Source organism: Petromyzon marinus, chromosome 35 (genome assembly GCF_048934315.1).
Source record: "Petromyzon marinus isolate PM22_M1 ecotype Great Lakes invasive population chromosome 35, UKy_Petmar_22M1.pri1.0, whole genome shotgun sequence".
Taxonomy (NCBI): Eukaryota; Metazoa; Chordata; class Hyperoartia; order Petromyzontiformes; family Petromyzontidae; genus Petromyzon; species Petromyzon marinus.
In genome coordinates this window covers 4,066,307-4,086,624 of record NC_133701.1, presented here as the reverse complement: position 1 = coordinate 4,086,624, position 20,318 = coordinate 4,066,307, and the positions used below count along the sequence as shown (strand labels likewise).

At 48.7% G+C, this 20,318-nt stretch overlaps 2 protein-coding genes across 8 annotated transcripts in view; one reads left to right on the top strand and one right to left on the bottom strand.

Annotated features, from left to right (window-relative positions):
* The window catches only part of HYI (hydroxypyruvate isomerase (putative)), a 170,795-nt gene that overhangs the window by 128,486 nt on the left and 21,991 nt on the right, over positions 1-20,318 (top strand). The window lies entirely within an intron of this gene.
* LOC116948983 (receptor-type tyrosine-protein phosphatase delta-like) overlaps positions 1-20,318 on the bottom strand; it is a 614,820-nt gene that overhangs the window by 593,707 nt on the left and 795 nt on the right. The gene's annotated exons all lie outside the window — the stretch shown is intronic.

Here is a 20,318-nt window from a genome sequence, read left to right as displayed (position 1 = left end):
AGAGTTCATCGTTATGCATGCCAAGTAGCCACACAGGGTCAACCGCTACACATGCCACGCAGCTACAAATTACTGATCGTTATATATGCCTATCAACCACACAGGGTATGATCGTTATACATGCCTAGCAGCCATGAAGAATTGTTAATTAAACTTGCCTATCAACCACACAGGGTATGATCGTTATACATGCCTAGCAGCCGCACTGCACGCCCCTTGCCACAACCCCAAACGTGCTCATTCGTGTGGCCCTTTCACTCCCCCGTGCTTTAGCCTCCCCAGCTTGCCAGCGTTGAGCCAAAGTGAGCAGCTGCCCCAATTGGCATCTGTACGCCCTCCAAAGGTCGCTGCAACAGCACGTACGAACCCGTGCACAGACGGTGAAGTTTACGTGACTCAACTCCTCAACGCCGCGTGCGCTTGAACATGCACGATGCACACATGCATGCATTATATATGCTAACATTCTGCACTATATACAGTGAGGGAAAAAAGTATTTGATCCCCTGCTGATTTTGTACGTTTGCCCACTGACAAGGAAATGATCAGTCTATAATTTTAATTGTAGGTTTATTTGAACAGTGAGACAGAATAACAACAACAAAATACAGAAAAACGCATGTCAAAAATGTTATGAATTGATTTGCATTTTAATGAGGGAAATAAGTATTCGACCCCTCTGCAAAACATGACTTAGTACTTGGTGGCAAAAACCTTGTTGGCAATCACAGAGGTCAGACGTTTTTTGTAGCTGGCCACCCGGTTTGCACACATCTTAGGAGGGATTTTGTCCCACTCCTCTTTGCAGATCTTCTCCAAGTCATTAAGGTTTCGAGGCTGACGATGGCAACTCAAATCTTCAGCTCACTCCACAGATTTTATATGGGATTAAGGTCTGGAGACTGGCTAGGCCACTCCAGGACCTTAATGTGCTTCTTCTTGAGCCACTCCTTTGTCGCCTTGGCCGTGTGTTTTGGGTCATTGTCATGCTGGAATACCCATCCACGACCCATTTTAAATGCCCTGGTTGAGGGAAGGAGGTTCTCACCCAAGATTTGACGGTACATGGCCCCGTCCATCGTCCCTTTGATGCAGTGAAGTTGTCCTGTCCCCGTAGCAGAAAAAAAACCCAAAGCATAATGTTTCCACCTCCATGATTGACGGTGGGGATGGTGTTCTTGGGGTCATAGGCAGCATTCCTCCTCCAAACACGGCGAGTTGAGTTGATGCCCAAAGAGCTCCATTTTGGTCTCATCTGACCACAACACTTTCACCCAGTTGTCCTCTGAATCATTCAGATGTTCATTGGCAAACTTCAGATGGGCATGTATATGTGCTTTCTTGAGCAGGGGGACCTTGTGGGCACTGCAGGATTTCAGTCCTTCACGGCGTAGTGTGTTACCAATTGTTTTCTTGGTGACTATGGTCGCAGCTGCCTTGAGATCATTGACAAGATCCTCCCGTGTAGTTCTGGGCTGATTCCTCACCGTTCTCATCATCATTGCAACTCCACGAGGTGAGATCTTGCATGGAGCCCCAGGCCGAGGGAGATTGACAGTTCTTTTGTGTTTCTTCCATTTGCTAATAATCGCACCAACTGTTGTCACCTTCTCACCAAGCTGCTTGGCAATGGTCTTGTAGCCCATTCCAGCCTTGTGTAGGTCTACAATCTTGTCCCTGACATCCTTGGAGAGCTCTTTGGTCTTGGCCATGGTGGAGAGTTTGGAATCTGATTGATTGATTGCTTCTGTGGACAGGTGTCTTTTATACAGGTAACAAGCTGAGATTAGGAGCACTCCCTTTAAGAGTGTGCTCCTAATCTCAGCTCGTTACCTGTATAAAGGACACCTGGGAGCCAGAAATCTCTGATTGAGAGGGGGTCAAATACTTATTTCCCTCATTAAAATGAAAATCAATTTATAACATTTTTGACATGCGTTTTTCTGGATTTTTGTTATTCTGTCTCTCACTGTCCAAATAAACCTACCATTAAAATTATAGACTGATCATTTCTTTGTCAGTGGGCAAACGTACAAAATCAGCAGGGGATGAAATACTTTTTTCCCTCACTGTATGTAGTGGTCGACTTCACGCGGACAACTTTCTTGTTTCCTCCGACACCACTTTTATTACAACTCTTCACATTACGTCTGTGACTCTGTCATTCCGCTTAGCCGCAGCTCGCTCGCCGCGCTCCGCCCGTCTCGCTCACTCCGCTTCCTCCCCTATCCCTCACTGTCCCTCTGCGTCGTCCCTGTCTCTCTCTGTCACTCGCTGTCTCTGTCTCTCTCCGTTGCTCGCTGTCTCTGTCTTCCACTGTATCTCCGTCTCTCGCCCGCTGGCTCTGTCTCTCTCTGTCTCACGCTGTATCTCTGTCTCTCTCCCATTGTCTCTGTCTCTCTCTGTATCACGCTGCACCTCGGTCTCTCTCCCGCTGTCTGTCCCTCTCGGTCTCTCTCTTCTTGTCTCTGTCTGTCTCTCTCTGTCTGTCTCTCTCTGCTTGTCTCTCTCTGCTTGTCTCTCTCTGCTTGTCTCTCTCTGCTTGTCTTTGTCTCTCTCTGCTTCTCTCTGTCTCTGCTTCTCTCTGTCTGTCTCGGCTGTCTCTGGATGTCTCTGCTTCTCTCTGCTCTACTGCTAGCCTGTTCTGTCTCCTATGTCTTCGCTCCGGTTCTTCCCGACCTGCTTCGTTCCAGTCCCAGCGACAACTCGACTCGTTCTTCCCGTCTCCCGAATATATCCCCGTTCTCATTACCAACCCATTAATTAGGCCGCATCCCCCCCCCCCCCGCACCTGTTACTTGCCCCCTTTATTCCCAGATATTCCGGCGCCACTTCGCCCTTGACAACCCCAGCCAATCACAGCCGTACATCGCTCTCCAGCTTAATTGGCCCGTCATTACCGCACAGTTTCCCACCGCCACATCTGGCCGGCCCGACGTAACCCCACTGTCCATAACTCGCGCGTCTCTACCATTCCCCCCTGTATGCGCGTGTTAATCCACTACATCACCCCCCCCCCCCCCCCCCCCATGATGAAAGAATTAGCCGTCCCGGCTACAACAACAACCCGACACCTGTACAGTGGTGAGTAACAATGTACACCAAAAGAACTGGTCAACCCACTTATCCCTCAGCACAGCCCATCCGTGTGAATTTGTACACACGCACCGACATGTGAATGCGACTGTTTGACAATGGTGTAGGCAATCACAAGGTGTGAGAGTCATGGACAGCGGCCAGTCTTCAAACGAGTTCGCGTGGCCGAGCCTCCAGGGGAGGCGAGCACGCTCTCCCTGGAGGTCCTGGGGGAATTTGAAAAAGGCCCAAAAATGGCACGGCCCCTCCCCCAGGAGTTGGGCAACAGGATGAGCAGGAGTGTCGTACGGGCACTCCACTCCCCCCTTCAAGTCCACATCCGGTCAGCACAACCGGCGACTCCAAGGGCGGCAGGTGCAGGAGTCCTGTGATGAGAGAAACCACCTCCTGAGGCACAGCACCACAAGCCCACGCCTCAGCTCGTCGGACATGACAGCCACCCGGCCCAGGGAAGTGGAGATGATCGTATTCCGCCCGGCGGAAGAAAGAAAACAAAAATACATAGATTCCGACGCGTTGGATGCACAACCAACACCGGTAAATCAAACCAAAATCACACAACCACCCCATAGATGGCAGGGTCTCGCACCGCTCTGCTACCGTTTCACCCCACAGGTGGAAATTGGGCGACGACCGAAAGCCTAACACCCACCTACACACACCAATTAACATTCCGGACATCTCCCTACGTCCCAGGTCGAGAAGTCCCACTTCAGGGTTGCCCCAGTATCTACATTTTCCGTGTAAAAAAAAAATACAAAACATCGACGTGACACAAGAAAAATGGCCTGCTTTTGCCCAGAAATGGTTCGCACAAATACTCATGCACGCACAAAATGGCGACCGCATGCTGGAACGGCAATCCCGCAATCCCCGCGCACCCGCATATCTTTGCGGTTCTCCTCGTACTTGCAACCCAGTATACTCCTTTGGGAATCACAACAGACAATGCATATCCCATGTTTGCACCCTCCGACACCTCTTCGCGTCGCACGTATTGGCCGTAGCGGGGGAAATTTAACCCAGTATCTCTCCAAGACTCGTGTAGCCGCAATCAGCTGTCCCAACCGAGCTGAGAAGACACATCGCTCACTCACTGCACAACATGCACCCTAACAACTGAGGGATACAGTCCCAACGTAATGGGACAACTACATCCGCACACTACGAATCTCCAGCCCACTGTTTCAACGCACCCCGGAGTGTCTCGATCTCCGGGCCGCCAGGGCGAGCCTACAGCTCCAGCCTACAGCTCCAGATGCACCACGGAGGGTCTCAACCTCCGGGCCGTCAGGTCAAACCATCAGCCATAGCATGACGGGACCACACTCTCGTGTTAGACACGCAACACTCACTGGGCCATCCTGGTCAGGATCTGCGCCCCAAGATATTCGACAGCCAGCACCACAATTCCAAATCACTGGCAGCATGTCACCATCGCAATTTAAATGCTCCATACCAATGACGGCAGAGCCAAAACCCAAGGCAGTCATCCCCCACACAATCGCAATTTAACACCATCACAATACATACAATTTGAATTATGATCCCCTACTAAATTGATCCAATGTCGAACAGGTACGCACAATGTGTGACAATCCCGAATACCCAAAGGTCACAACAATACACTTCACATCCCGTATCCGTACACATCATCTCAGAGACTCGCATTGCAGCACGCAGCTGTACCAACCAAGTTGAGAGAGCAACGCAATGTGGCGGCAATTCACAGTCCCACGCACCCTTGGTCTACATAGAACCTAAGGGGCACCCTCGCACGAAAAACCCTCCCTTTTCTCCCCATGTATCGCGCAACAACGGACAGGAACCAACCAGTGAGTACGTAATACCCTGAACCTATCATTTCAAAATCCCCTTCAACATTAACCATGGGATTCAGGCATTCGAAATTTTAGAGCAAAACAAACTATACACAACCCCACGAATCGCCGAATGAAGTAATACAGTACATGCAGCATATGCAGTCCGCATATAGCCAACCATCTCGAGCAATGCTCCATACAGTCTATACCTTGGCAACAATGACGATCAAAATTTCTCACAGTAACACATTGACAATGATCACGATCAAAGTTTCTGACAGGCACACATGAACAATCACGAGCGAAGCTCCATACAGTATGCACAATAACAATTGCGAATCATTAACATGGCAACCCATAGGATGTTAAAGCGCCTCGGGACACTCGACACAACCGAATTAATCATTAACAGCCCCATCAAGATAACAATCCCGATGCAGTAACCGCACACACCAGCACAGACATCGCGTTCATCCTACACTCACACAGCCAGAAAACCACGTTCAGCAGCCCAGCGAGCAAATAAACACACGCAAAAACAACCCGGCGTGTGCAAGATGGGTGAGGTGTGTTTTTAGGACGGGGTGCATTGTGTCACGACTCGCCTGAGAGGCTGTGAGGAACGGAGGATGGCAGGGTGGAACTCGAAGAATCTTGGATGGTGAGCACGGCATCCTCTTGCGACAGGATGCCACCAAGACGGCCGAAGATCTCCCTCCACAGGTGTTGAAAATGGCGGGAACGGCGTTTTGGCGGGAACCGCGTCCCGACCGGCCGCCAAGATGGCGGCCGCGCGCGCACGATGCGCGCGAATTTCCCGCCCAAGTATCCGCAGCAGCGGCGGCGGCGTCCTCTCTCCTCCAGCTCCGGCGCTCTCTCTCTCGATGGCGGCGAAGCAGCGAAGTGATGTGCGTCCTGCAGCCCCACCTGCAGCGCCGTGGGGGGGTGCGGCTCCGTTGTCGGCGCTTTCCGGTGGCGCGGGAACAGCCGCAGGCTGGCTTGGCACTGTCGGCAACGCCCGTTCCGTTGCCATAAAGCGGTCGAACGCCTCCGTCAGTGTCGCAGGCCTGGTCTCCCACTGGGTCATGAGGGCCCTCCATTCATGAGCCGGCCCCGGGGTCTCGGCCCCGCTCGGTCTGTCCTCCCGCCTCGCAGACACCTGGTCAGCCAGGTCCGCCGGGAGAGCAGCACCTTCTTTTCCGGACGCAGGAATCACGTCCACGTCGTTGCTGTCGTCGGACGAGTCCGTCGGCGCGTTCTTTCGCTTTGCCGATTTCTTTGACATGTCGGCGTGGTTCCGTAGTCACCTCTGACACCAAATGTAGTGGTCGACTTGACGCGGACAACTTTCTTGTTTCCTCCGACACCACTTTTATTACAACTCTTCACATTACATCTGTGACTCCGTCATTCCGCTTAGCCGCAGCTCGCTCGCCGCGCTCCGCCCATCTCGCTCACTCAAATCCAGAAAAACGTATGTCAAAAATGTTACGTCTCTCGCTCACTCCGCTTCCTCCCCTATCCCTCACTGTCCCTCTGCGTCGTCCCTGTCTCTCTCCGTCGCTCGCTGTCTCTGTCTCTCTATGTCGCTCGCTGTCTCTGTCTCCCGCTGTATCTCCGTCTCTCTCCCGCTGTCTCTCTCTGTCTCTGTCCCACGCTGTATCCCTGTCTTTCTCCCTCTGTCTCTCTCTGTCTCTATCTCACGCTGCATCAATCTCTCTCTCCCGCTGTTTCTGTCCCTCTCTGTCTCATGCTGTATCTGTCTCTCTCCCACTGTCTCTGTCCCTCTCTGTCTCTCTCTGCTTGTCTCTGTTTGTCTCCACTTCTCTCCGTCTCTCTCTCTGCTTGTCTCTGCTTGCCTCTGCTTCTCTGTCTCTCTCTGCTTGTCTCTGCTCTACTGCTAGCCTGTTCTGTCTCCTATGTCTTCGCTCCGGTTCTTCCCGACCTGCTTCGTTCCAGTCCCAGCGACAACTCGACTCGTTCTTCCCGTCTCCCGAATATATTCCCGTTCTCATTACCAACCAATTAATTAGGCCGCGTGCTCCCGCCTGCGTCCCCCCGCACCTGTTACTTGCCCCCTTTATTCCCAGACATTCCGGCGCCACTTCGCCCTTGACAACAACCGCAGCCAATCACAGCCGTACATCGCTCTCCAGCTTAATTGGCCCGTCCTTACTGCGCAGTTTCCCGCCGCCACATCTGGCCGGCCCGATGTAACCCCACTATCCATAACTCGCGCGTCTTTACCATTCCCCCCTGTATGCGCGTGCTAATCCACTACATATATACAATACATATGCAAAGGTCGGTGTCCTTTGCATATGTCACATCTTTGGAAAAGGGTCTGTATTGGCAACCTAGAACTAAAGAAGACGAACTTTCCCATTCCTACCGCAAGGCCAAACCAAACGAGGCATGTTTTACGATCACTCATTCATTCCTCCACCTATGCGGATGACTTGGTCTACTAGGCGTGAACTGTTTCATCTCCATCCACACTGTCCTCTGCCACCACACTGCAGGTAAAAAAAGCATCTCGCTTTTTTTGCTTCTTCAAATGGCACTGCTCAGCTGTGGAATTCTTGCAAAGTCTCTTTTGCCACGTTTCTTTCTCAATTCGAAACCGGTGTTAAACTCTCATCTAATAATACCTTCAATAGTGCTGTTTGTTGCCGGACACCCGGCACATTATTTTGGCGGGAGAGAGGGGGGGGGGTGTGCCTAGCAATTGTGATTAAAACAGAATATCGAAAGTTTAACACGTAGGCTTTCGCGACCAATATTATTCATAATGAACTTTTTGGGGTTAGATCGCGTTATTTATAAATGTGTCGTAACCCTCCACCACCCGACACGGCCAATCAGTAAAAAAGTGTCACCTTGACAAATAGTTCACTACTTTAGCCCACCGGTGTGTTGAAGAGTGAATCCACAACAAATTGTAAATGTTGTGGATTGTAAATGTTGTGGATTCACTCTTCAACACACCGGTGGGCTAAAGTAGTGAACTACAGTATTTGTCTTTGTCAATGTGACACTTTTTTAACATCGAAAGATTTGCGATTTCAAATGCCCGTAATGAGGTCAATTGGGCCCACCATTGCTCTGGAGTGAATAACATTTGCACGACAAGCACCATAGGGATGTGGAGTTTCCAATCAGTGGCTGTAGACACAGGATATGGGCACTCACCTTTACCTGTTATTAAGGGCAGGGCCCGGTCTCTCTTTGAGGACAATTGTTGACCCCCCCATCGTGAAGCGGTGGCGGTCTTTCAACTCCATAAAAGGGTTGACGGATCATGTAGACTCAGACTCGGCTTTGAATCTTATTTCGACATCAATGTTACCCCGTTCGATATCTCCTGACGTCTTGATATTTGTTTTGTACAGCCCGCTCTGTGCCAAAGGAAGGGGACGAGCCCAAGGACGCAATGCCGTGGAGACGGAGCGGTGAAATGTCAGCCGGTGTGCAGCAGCTCGACAAATATTTGCATCGTGAGAACATGAAATATGGTAACAGCTTGGACAGTCCTTTATCTTGCGGTGCATAGATCATTGCTGCTGCTGATGATGATGATGAATTTGACCATACACTATATTTCACGTCCTCAGAAGTAGAATGTCTTGGAAACACATTTATAATACCGTATTTTATCGAGATCTCTCCAAACAGAAATTTTCACACTCACCCTTTAAAAAACACAACACGCACACGTTTTCAAACTTATATTTTCTTGAGAAGTTTGGAAAATTAGATACCCCCCCCCCACCGTCGATAGGTACAGAGGAGTAAAAAAAACCAGGAGGTTGAGGGATGGCAGAGGCCCGAGAGAGTGAGGCGTGCAACGATGCCGTGGCCATCGGATTGGTAACAAATCCAGACCTTACATCCGAGACGCCAAGGCCAGCCGCGTGACGTCACGAGAACTGCACCTAATCTTCTCGCCACATCGCGAGCGCTGGCCAGGGATACACAGAGCTTTATCAGGGAAGTGCAGCCATAACACCATCCCAACCTCGATAGAGCTATACGTTACGGACTGGCTTGGGTCCACACGACATTAATCCTACTCCCCGCTTGGCTACAAACACCAGCGCTGGCTGTCGGCCTCAGACTGGATACAACTTTGAACTATAAATCATAATTCACATTACAGGGATCAAAGGTTCATTGAGTCATTTGTCAAAAGTATTTTCATCCCCCCTCCCCTCCCTCCCTCGCACTGTAGAATCAGTGCGGACTGAATTACTGCATCATGCCAAGGAGCAGAGAGGCTCTGGCACTTTTCACATTTATTCGCTCACCAAGGAGCGCAGCGTTGGTTTTTTTTAGTTCACAATTTGGGCGCAAATAAACTGTGCCATTATATTAAATCCCTCCGCGTAATAACACTCGTTGGCGGACACAGAGGTTAATGCTCGTAATTGCAGTTGTACATTTTTCCCATTTAAGCAATTAATCCGCGGTTCCTCCGCAAGCCTGCGGATGTTGTCGTTATGTTAATGCGGAGGTGTACGGCGGCTAAGTGTGGGCTATTACCAGCCGCTTTGGAAATTCACGGCACCCGCTCTGCCTCCGACAAATGACGCATTTCGCTCAGGTTTCACTCAAGGAAAGCGAGAGAGAGAGAGCGAGAGAGAGAGCGAGCGAGCGACGACCCGGGCCAAATTTTTTTTCGTTTTCGCCAAACGCGGGACACCCCCCCCTCTTAGCACCGAGACGTAACAATGTGAAGAAAAGAAAACACATCGAAGAAACGGGGCTTCTGAGCATTTCTACTGCTGGGGGTTATTACAAAGAGCACCAGCGGAGTGGGGGGGGGGCTGAAATGCACCCCATGGGGCGAACCGTGCTCCGTGACCCAAAACAAATTAGCTTTGACAAATCGTATACTTGAAAAGGGGGGGGGGGGCGGTGTGTTGGGGAGCCAACATGGTCCTGAATGAGACGGCACACTTAGGAGGCCCTCCACCCATATGTTCACAAATGCGTCGAAGGGAGAACCCCAAGGTGCATTAGCTACCATTAACCCAGCGCGCGAGTGGCATCGCGGGGTGCGCGCGCGTTTAGCTCAAGACATTTTTTTTACCTGGGGGCTCAACGGCGTGCTTATACGCAGAGGCTTTTACCTGCAGTTATTTGGCGCGCGTGGATGCGAGACGCCCGGGTTCGATTCCCACTCACGGACAACACCAGCGACCGGTGCCGAACCGGTCGACTCGGCCTCGAATGAAAACCCGCTGAGGACGGTGTGTTGGCATCGCCACTTGAAAGACAAAGGCGGACGGGCGTGGTGCTGGCTACCCACCCCCTCGTGTGCCGTGCCGGCCTTCATAGGTGCTCGCTAACAGCACATGCCACAACAGTCTGTTAGGTCTACACGGGGGACCTTTATCTGTGTGCTTGAGCTCGTCTCTTACGATGTCACGCGAGTTTGCATTTACCAGCGGAAGGAGGCGTTGATTTTAACCAGAGGGTCTGAATTCTATCGGTCTCATAATCAAGAGAATGCGCAAGCATTGGAAATTAATTTTCGCGTAACATTTTTATCGTTTAACCGAAAATCATTTCATTCGTAAAAATGTGTGCGAGTATAATCATGACAATCGCGTAGACGGTACGCCAGGACGCCAGCCAAAAAAGATGGGGACACAAAGCGAAGGTGATAAATGCTGTTATTGGTGCATGAGATGTGATACAACAACAACAACCAACAAAATGCAACCACACACGCATTGGCAGGAATTGACACCCCCCCCCCCCCTTATTAGCATTGCGCCGAAATGAAAGTCATTGCGGAGCACACAACAGGACCAAGTGCCAATTTTTTTTTGCAAAATCGTTTCCAGTGTGGAGCGTGCGCGCGAGTCACGTGGTACCGCCTGAGCCTCGCTAATCCACCTCGGAGCGAATGGCGTAGGGCACGTACACATCAAAAGGGAATAAGTAGGAAGAGAAGTGACGTGGAGTGGGGGGGGGGGGTTAACCCGACCTACACCTCGATTATAAACATTTGAAAGCCCTGGATTTTCATAATACATTGCCAAAGACGGGGCTATGTAGTTTTGCAGAATTTAGTTTTACTTAATTTTTTCCCACCCCCCCATGTAATGTAAATCGTACTCGTTCGATTATGAAGCCAGCGAGATATTTGGTTGACAAGTTTACTGAGTTGGTCTTAAGTTTCATGTTCACAAATGTTTTGTTTTCCATGCTACGCGCGCGATCACACACCGTTCTTTCAAAAGACTCAATGAATATTCAAATTGAGCATGGCGAACGGGCCACACCCTCCTCCACCCATCAAACTACTAGCGCCACCTATTGGCGAAATGCCGGTGACACAAAAGCACAAATAGAAGCAATGTTCATCATTTCGTATCGCTGGATTTATGTCGATGCAAGAGCAACAACTACAATTTAACATTTAGGTGGTCAAGCGCAGACAAGCGCGTCGGGACGAGTAGCGGATTGTATCGTCACAACTACCACCACCATCACCACAATTATCATTAACAGCATGACCAACAGCACCACAAACACAGTATGTTGAGCTTCTGTCGCACCGTATGTAATCGGAGGTTCGGGGCGAAGGATAACAAACTAAACACAACAACCTAAACAAAGACAAAGTTCCCCCATATAGCCTTAATAGACTGTTGAGGCAAGTGCTGGTAGCGAGTAGCACCAATGAAGGCCGACACAGCACACGTGGGGGTGGATGGCCAGCACCACGCCCGGCCGCCTTTGTCTGCCGAGTGGCGATGTTTAACACACCGCACCAGGTACGCATTTGAGGCCGAGTCGACCTAGGGGGGAGGCCCCGGACCGATTCAGACCATCATCACTGTCGCTGGCCGTGAACGGGACTCGAACTCGGGCCGCCGTGTTCGTAGCGCAGCGCGTTAACCATTGCACTACCGCTCCCCACTATCGCCTAAGCGCCACCTCCAACACACACAGCGGGGGAAGGGCCTGGGTGCCAAGTTCAATCCTGTGGGCCCCCCCCCCATCAACAGCCTTCACAGGGGCCTTCTTGAGCCACTCGGTATGCACCCCATATGGGTCTATAGCCCCCCCCCCCCTTCCTCCTCGCCCCCACCCTCAAACTTCTAAATTGTTTCCACATCCCTGCCTCGGATGATTATTTTACCAATGTTCCAGCGAGCGAGTTCAATTACACTTCTGTGCACTTCTTGCAGGGGCGACCAAAAACTTCCCCCCGTGTTTAATTGCCAATGGTGGCGTTTCCACGTTCGCTACGATGGTCGAACGATGAATTGATTCTACGTGTTTTTTTCCTATACGTGCATGCTTTGGTCAGTAGGACCAACGTGACCCTTGTAACCACTAGAGGTCACTTTCACCGCATTGTTAATCCTTCAATGGAATCGCAAACCCCAACTGTGACAATTCATAAAAACGCTGGAATAGGGAATCGGTGGGGAGGTGAGTTAGACCCCTAATTAAATAGCATTGATTTAAAAACCGGCAAATTGAAATCCCCGACAATCTCAGCATAAGAACCGGAAGTGGTGTGGCACTCGTGTGTACACAGTAGTCTTGGAACATTTGCACAGTCAGAAAAAAAAATCCTTGTTTAGCTTGTAAGATCATTTGCAGAAGCTATATTTAAAGATCCTACTCCTTTGCTCCAAGGGACTTATCTGCTGCAGTGCCAGCGTAGTTGGAAGCTAGGTTCCGTGAAATTAGGGTCTCACCCGCCTACACACAATTAACATTTGAACTCAGCCAAAACAATACTGGGAGAGTGAACGCTCACTGGAACTCTAAATGGACCATGGCAAATGCGTGTGTTCCTTTCCAAAAAAACACCCACCCATTTACCTGTCGATCCAAGCCATCCATTTAGCCATCCATGCGTAAATACCCGCCACAAATAATCTGCCTACTTAAATGTTTAAACTTCCCTTCAAGGCACAATGCCACTGTGATATTATTATGGATGTAAGGATGCACTCCCCACCACCAATTTGATGAATAGTCTCGATTCTTGGCCAGGTTTGATTCGAGAATGGATTTGAAAAATTATTACTCCCGTCTCATTTGTGCAGTTTTGTTCGCTTCATGCATCTTAAATATGTTCGCTTGTGTTGTGTACAGCTCGTGTAAGTCAACTGCTGGATGAATGCCTCCCCAAGCCGTGTCTGTCATGGGGGACGTTTGACCATACTTCACCACCCTGGTCAGTGCAGGTTGCTGCAGGGGAGCCCTCATCACTGACTTTAGCCATGACCAGGAATTAAACTCGAGTAACCAGGTTCATAGCACAATGAACGAATCACTGCATCACTGCACCACTTTAGCATATAATTTGCGTAGATTGAAAAAAATGCAATTCGATGTATGTATGATGTGCTTTGAACAAACAACATTATCAGATGATTCGATATGTCATTACACCCCTATTACAAATGAAGAAAATGCCCAATGTATAGCTAATATGAGGGGTAACGTCATTCATCCATGTGCTCCTTGGCGGGGTGGAAAAGACCTTAAGTCTAAGACAAATTCTGTTTAACTTTGGAGGAATTTGTGACTAAGAAACCTTTCACCAACCCATGCTGACCAACGTGCTGAAGTATGACCACACAACCATCCACGATCAGCACAAGGCATATATATAAAAGACTTCATCCCGTACTGGATTAACAGAGGGCTCGGTGTTATTATTTTTACACGTTTCAGAAGGAGGGGGGGGGGTTCTTACCGAATGTCATAGAAAGTTGCAGATGTCATTGTAAAGGCCTGAATTTGGAATCAACATTGGGCATTAAACATATTGGCCACATTCAAAACAAACAGGGTCATGGTATGTGCCATTCAATATGATTAGAACCAGGGTGGCGTTTGCGTTAAATGCAGGACTTTGCATACGTTCCCGGCATGCGCTACACATCTTACAACAGGCCAAGCATTTTGAGGAATTTGTAAAACTAACATAACTGCAGATTTGCGACGGAAAAATGGCCACAGAAGTCGAATTCATTGCATTTCGTGACTTAAGGGACCGGATAGGACTGTTGTGTTAAAAAAAAGCCGTCCCGTATGACGAGCGTACGTTCCCCCGGCTGAATTAATGATACAAATAAACATACACACAGTGTTAATTAAATCATCCATCAAAAGCCACCAGCGGATTTTTCTTCTTTATTTATTTTCGCGCAGTAAACATCTACGTGCACTATTTTATACTGTGAAAACGTTCTACGTGCGGAGAACCAGCAAATGGATTTCCCTTTATTTATTTTTCATTTGCCTGGGGTGAATTTCTCTTCTGAATAGAAGCACTCTCCAGCATCGGGGGCGCACTGAATTCATGAGCGTCGGGCCCCGACTGGTATTGGAACGGAGTTTTTCCCATACCATTTTTCCGTAGATTGTTTCTGGGGCAGCATCACCACGTATTGACTTCTGGTCAGCTTAATGGAATAGCCTCATTTTGAGCTTGCAGCCCGGTTATAATGTGCCTCCTTCCCCTGGCATGAACGACACAATGGCCAGCTGACAGCGAAAGCCGTAACGTGCTGTGTACGAAGTACGGAGATAAGCAAGAGTTGCTACATGTTTGGGCTTGCCACAATTGCCACACTAGTGATGTGGAGGTTAAAGCCCTTGCGAGTATTAGTATTGTTCCGATAATTATTATTTGGGGGAAGAACAGTGGCGCAGTGGTTAGTGGCACTGCACTGTGAACCCAACGTTCTGCGTTTTATACCTGGCCACGGCTACCATCCGTGATGAGCGATATCCGTACCGGTGCCCACCACCCCGAACCCCTTCACCACTATACCGAAGAGTAAACCTTTATCCAGAGGTGGACTGGCGAGATGCTGTAAATAATCATTCTATAATATGTAATTATTACTGTTGCAACCAAGCCATTTGCCATGTCCACGCATCAATTAACACGTGCATTCATGTCCGCTTTTTGTTCGTCCACAGGCAAGGCAAAATGAAATATCCCCATGGCACACGGGGACGTAAATACGGATGACGTCAGAAGGGGGTAATTTAAAAAGAAATTATTTTGCTGGCGAGGGATAGCGGAGATGAGCTCACGGTCCGCTCATACCCACGCATTTCAGCTGACAAAAACACTTGCACAATGAAATAGCAAATTAGACACCCCCACCCACCCTCCACTTTACTCAGGCATACCATTACTCACGTTAGATCGTTCGCAAAGGAAACAAATTACATAGTGCACAGACCTGCGAAGTGTCTTGTTGTGGCGCTGCAAGCAAGTTGTAGGGGGCCTCCCGTTGACGCTTGCAGCCGACCGCAGGACACAGCCCAGAACACGCGCCGCCCAATCAATAGACGGTGGCAAAATGCTGTTCCCCATGCAACGCGGAGTGTACCACCAATTTGTATTGTTTTAATATATATACACACCGTGAACGTGTAATGCAGTTGCAGCGTATTTGATTTCAACCCATTCATGTGTTTGTTAAGTGTGGATTTTATTTTTTTATTACTAGCGTTATACCATTGTCGTGGGCAAGATCGGCAGGTAACTAATTTGAGGGGTAATCATTGGGTAACGGTTTTGCATTCGAGGAAACTTTGCCGGTTTTGGCGATTCGAAATGCTCATCAACTGTGCAAAAACGCTCAAATGTTGTCCATTTACCGTGAAATTTCACCGCGCGGTCAATTAAATCCTTCAAATAAATTATCTATGTAAAAACTCTGAGCTGGCAAACATAAAATACTCATCATGAAAAACATTGGTCGCAAAAGCCTACGTTGTTAAGTTGACAGGCCCGTATGATTGACAGTCATTTTTATGGACCCCCCCCCCCCCTAGGCGGCTGAAGAATGTCTGGGTTCCCCACCCCACATTAAAAACATTTAAATTACTGCTCGAATATGGAACGCACATGAGTGCTGTCCAGTCAAAGTGGCAATGTTTCAAAAGGGCCCAAAGATACGCTGCCTTCTCCAGCAATGAGCCTAGCCTTGTGGGTTTATCTCTCGCTGAATACCTGCCAGGCACACCGAATTAAAATGCCTGCTCGTTGTTAAATGAGCTCGCACAGCACACACACTACTACATCTCGTTGCGGCTAATGCGAACGTTTCGAGAGAAACAGAAAAAAACATACAGTGGAAGAGATAAGGATTTTTTTTCAACACGAAAAACAGTTTAAAAAAGGGGGGGGGTGGGGGATTGATCCCATACACTCTAAAAATGAATGAGGCTAAGACTCAAGCCAACAGCTTTTCACAGTTACAGCAAAGTAATTACTTCACTTAGTCATGGACCGTATTCAAAACTGCAGTGTTTGCAAGGCTTGATTATCACCACCGTCATCATGTTGCCTTGACGGTTAATGTTGTATCTGGGTTATGCAATTAAAACCTTTTAGAAGTTAGGTTGAAAAAAAAACGCTCAGTCAATTTTCAAGCGATACAAGTTTTAAAAGTGGACTTTTCTCTCAAATTCGATTATGATTTTCAATGGAGAAAAACATTCATTGAATGCTGTTATATCACTGCTTCGTTGAAAGAAAAGTATTTACCATTTGACTCCACCCCCCCCCCCTACTGCTGGGTTTGTAACCCAGATATTGTTGCTGGTTTTATCTCCCGGCGTGGCAATATAAACTATAGGGGTGGGGGGGGGGTTGTAAAATGTCTCAAATATCCCCTCCTCGATCTACCACCCAGCGATAAATAAATGGGTGCACAACGGTCAGTCGATCAGTAGGTGAAATTATGTGGGAGAGAAATGTGGGTACTCTTGCCTCTTTCCGGGATGTCTGGCCAACATGGAAGAGGAGGCCAAGTACCCTCTCGAGGAGGCCCTTCCAGCAGCAGTGGTGAGCGAGCAATTGCAGGGCTGCGCCTTTACCATTTACTCACTCGTAAAAAGGATGAAGAATTAATGTCAAACCTCGATGCGAATAAAAAATGTAGGTCGCTTAGCCACTTCGCGTTTCTGCAGCACACGTTTAAGGACTGACAAAACTTTACAGCTGAGCGAGTTACAACTTTAAAGGGCCCGTGCCTGCAAGTAAGAAAAGCAAATATCTGATTTATAATGACTGCAAAACATTATTGTTGTTTTTCCATCACATCAGAGCTAAAGGTTAATGCCTCCCGGCAGGCAACAACATTAGGCGCAAGCTGGTAAGTAAGCTCGTGATGTGTATACAAGTTAGCGAGTTAACACTGGGACATGCCCCTCGGCTGCTCTGTATTCAAAGCACCGAGCTCGAGAGTGTTACACGCCGAGACAGGAAAATCTTTTGTGCTTTTGTGTAAAAGTTCCACGAGGGCAATAACGCAACACGCATGCAATACGCGCTCACGGATAATAATGCAAGTGTAATCCCCGCAAGGACAATGTCGACTCGAGCAACCGATGACAATTCTAATCGTATTCTTCGAAGGACTACACAGCTCAGATGCTTCACGTGGTCGAGTCTACGTCTAGAAAAAAGAATACGTCCCCAAAAGAAACCCGCATTTTTGGCCAGACGGATGATTGTTTTCCCTTCACAGCTCCACATTGTTTCAGGTCTCATGTTAAATACTTAAAATAGACGAATCCACATCGTCACTGAAAGCGAGTAATTTTCCTGCCATTGAGCGTGACGTCGTAGCTGGAATACATGATCGCGATTATCATTACAACCATTTGTTGTTTGATACTGCGGAAAATATGCCAGGGCGTCTCGGAGCGCTTCACATCTCATCTCACAAAGACAAAGACCCACCCTCCCCCCCGTATAGGCTGCATCACGCCCGGCCGCCTTTGTCTCCCGAGCGGTGATATTTACACACCGCACCAGGTACTCATTTGAGGCTGAGTCGACCTAGATGAGGCCCAAGACCGGTTCAGATAATCGTCACTGGTGTTGGCCGCGAGCGGGAATTGAACTCGGGTCGCCGGGTTCGTCGTGCAGCGCGCTCACCGCTACTACACTTGCACGATACAGGAATGCACGGTAAACCAGTGTATCATCACAGCTCTTTCTGTTGCTCAGGAGAAATGGTTCTCAAGTTCAAGAGGTCACCTAAGTCACCGTGGCACAGTGATTTGACCACACCTCGCCATCGCTTCATTCAGCCAGATCCCACAGCAGTTACACAAACCGGAGCTCCAAGGTCCTGCTCTTAGAGAATCTTATCCCCAAGCACGTGTGAAGTATAACCACATGCACGAAGGCTGTGGATATGGGTATCCCCGACACCCGACGCTTCCCTGCCTTGCTTCAGGGCTTTCATCTACGTGTTGTCTGTTTCCCCCGCTTTTATTCCAATTTGCGTTATCCGGGTCATGTCACGAGATGGGATGTTCATTCAGAACTCTTACCTGAGCTGTGCGTCACCCCCGACATTGGAGAGAACAGGAAGGAGATAACGCAGAACTACTGACGCGATACGCTGCAGTTTCCCACTTGCGCCCTATTACAGAGCGATTTTTGCGACGGCAGTCAAAACTGAAATGCAACTAAATTCTCAGCGCTGGAAATGTTGAATCCAATGTCATGATGTTGTGGTGGTGCGGTCTTTTGTGACCAGGCTGAGAAATCGACTAGAACGCTCACCGTTTAAATAATCACAATTCTGCGGCGGGGTGCGCTGACCGCGGAGTCATCCGGTTTATAAATCACCACGTGCACATACGCTAAGTCTATGCATTGCATTGCAATGGTTTACATAACGAATCCATAACATATTGTCCCTACTCATAGTGCAACTATTCGCATCGTTCTTGATGCCATTGTCCCTATAGATAGATACAAAAACATCGATTCTATATTTAACCTCCCTGGCTTATGTGCTGTGGGGGTAAACATTTTTTTTTTGCGAAACGTCACCTGTTATATACTTGTTGTGTTATGGACAAATGTGTTGAGTATTTTATTGCTTTAACACGTAGGCTTTCGCGACCAATGTTATCCATAATAGGGTGATGGCGGTGATTACGACATGTTCATATTAATGCCATCTCACCCAAAAGCTTATTTTATGGAGCATTTATTATTTTATCATTCGTTAATTATTGCGATGAATGGGAGCGCCTCTGGTGGCAGGGAGCTGGGTGGGGTGCGTGAAAAACATTTTCCGTAGCTGAATCCTGGACAGCTCCGGCTGAACTGAAGCCGGGGCAGTGCATAATAGGCACTCGAGCATTGCTGCTGCTGCACGCCTGTCCTCCACCCACCTTGCATCACAGACCCAACGTGGGAGTTCATAGAATTCACCCTGGCCACGTGCGTTCATATCCATTAACACAGCCGAGCCATCACCACAGCTGTCGCAGGCCGAGGGAGCGAAATATCGTGACCATGCATGCACGCGAAGCTTTAGAGGGGGGGGGGGGAGGGGATACAATTAATTGATTCTCGCCTAGGTTTCACGTTTCGGTTAATTAAGCAGTCATCAATTAGAGGTCCATGGTATAAGCATAGCCGGGCCCTCGTTCAAAGCTACTGATGACAACCGCAGCCTCAACCGGGAGTGTTCATTCATGAATTAGCATGCAGCCGAGTAGGCCGTTAATGCTACCTTTAAAAAAAAAGTAACGTCAAATTATAAATATTAGATTTATTTTTTAAAACGTTCTATACAAAAAGTCATATACTGCGAGTACAGAAAGTACGCACTGTACTGCACACCGAGGGAGAGATGGAGCGAACTCGTGTACATATTCTCTCGATGAATTGTGATATCGCACAACAGTAAGAGATGGTGACGATTTGGGGAGGAGTTCATGACCCATCAATGGATAGATCATGTCTCATAATGGATATGAGTCAACGTTTCTGGCGATTGGCAGGGCGAATGATCTGGCCAAACATCCCAATGTAGCAACACCCTCCAGAACAAAAATGTGGAGTCTGGAGACTCCTTATATACGTATACGTGGCACGATATCACGAGCATCATTTCCCGAAACGCTGGCCAATGGCACGTTCTTGTGTGGCTGCAGAAGGCTTTCTCTCTCTCTCTCTCACGTGTCATGAATAAAACATCAAGATTACGCAACGCCGCGTTGACAAACGGACCCGGTGAGTCCCCCCCCCTACTCCCCCACGGCACGAAGCTGCAAATTCGTTTTATTAATTTTAATGTAATATATTGATTACTCGCCCTTGAGTGAGAGAGGAGCAGTGGTGCTGTGCGTACCACGGGGGGCATTCCTCATGAGTGGCGTGGAGGGGGTGATGATAATGCTGCACACGTGGTAACGATACCACCACAGCAGGCTGGTCCTGCTGTGGTGGTATCCTTTTAATTAATTGCAAGCTTCGTGTGATTATATATACACACACAAACTGCCCGCAGTTGTTGAAGGGTGTCTGGGCAAAATGCAATCAACGGGCGTAGCAGCGTTTACTCACATGCGGCGCGCTTT